Source organism: Penaeus monodon, chromosome 31 (genome assembly GCF_015228065.2).
Source record: "Penaeus monodon isolate SGIC_2016 chromosome 31, NSTDA_Pmon_1, whole genome shotgun sequence".
In the NCBI taxonomy this organism is placed as follows: domain Eukaryota; kingdom Metazoa; phylum Arthropoda; class Malacostraca; order Decapoda; family Penaeidae; genus Penaeus; species Penaeus monodon.
Window position 1 is genome coordinate 7,697,177 of NC_051416.1, and position 1,274 is coordinate 7,698,450.

Here is a 1,274-nt window from a genome sequence, read left to right on the forward strand (position 1 = left end):
TTGACAAGATGCGGGTATATACGAATGATGTGCATTGTGCTCCGCCCGGCATCAAAGGCAGTGGTGAGCTGGTCGTCATTCGGAAGGAAGCAAAGTCCATAATTTGGGCAGTGCCCGAGGCCTATATTTGGCCGTATAACCAGTGGCCCGAGGCATTATACCAGGATTTATACTCTAATCTTCGCTCACCAAAGTATTGTCAGGCCGGGCATAAACAGATAGATATGAAGGCGATGTCCCTTCAAATGAACCAATTAACCACAACGAGAGTACAAAAAGGGAAGTCCGAGAAGGGAACCGCAACGACCCGGCTTCTTACACCAGCACCGCCCAACTGCCAAGTTATTAATACTCGTACGCTGTTTCCTGTTTAGGATATCGCAGTGCAATACCAGAGAGACCACATCCTCATAATCCCCAGAACTAATTTTGATGGTGACTCTCTGAGACTGTCTAATATAGCCCGAACCTGGTCGTGAAAGCGGTAAGACTGGCTTGGCCTCGCCACCTGGCCCGCCGCCTGCCAGCGCTCGCTGCTTTTTATCTCTTCGGCCAGACCCTTTTCCCTGTCGAATTTTGTCTGAAGAGGACCTTAGTTACTGGCGAATTATTAACATGCTGTTTGCGTGCTTCACTTGGGATTGGAATTCAGGTAGTTTTCTTTCACCTGAAGGAAACTACCGCAAGTTTAATTTAGTGGTAAAAATCGAACTGCAAACCTGTGTGATATGATAATCACGTTCAAACTGTGTGACTAACATTTTAGAGGTACCCTGATTTTTTTCTATGCGAGTATGTGTAGCAGTCAGTAATTTCAAGAGATATTTTTATCAATACTTTCAAGGAACGAAGTTGTATCAAGTTAAAAATATTTTTAACGAGTAAATATCAGTTCTTTACTATGTGTTCTCTGTAGTATGATCGCTAAGACTCAGTCACAATGCTAAGATTTGACATTAATGCCAGTAGATTTTTTACTTGTTCTTGGAAAAAGAGGAAGCTAGGAAAGAATATAAAATTAGGATGCTGTGAGCTAAATTATAGATATCTGCTGAAGGCCAATATACTTTGTTATGTCTGTCTATAAATAACGGTACTTTGCACAGCAGGAGAAAACATAAATAGCCCAACATTTAATACCCATAGAACTATTTGGATTGAACCGGAAGAAAAATCAAAATCGCTTGAAAGGAGGGACGTGAGTAAGACTGGATGTTGCCTCAGTGATGGTCGTCTGCTGGGATTATGTACTCGAGGACTGATTGCTCAGTGGG

At 42.5% G+C, this 1,274-nt stretch overlaps 1 protein-coding gene across 2 annotated transcripts in view; it reads left to right on the forward strand.

Annotated features, from left to right (window-relative positions):
* LOC119593025 (cadherin-99C-like) overlaps positions 1 to 1,274 on the forward strand; it is a 76,147-nt gene that overhangs the window by 715 nt on the left and 74,158 nt on the right. The gene's annotated exons all lie outside the window — the stretch shown is intronic.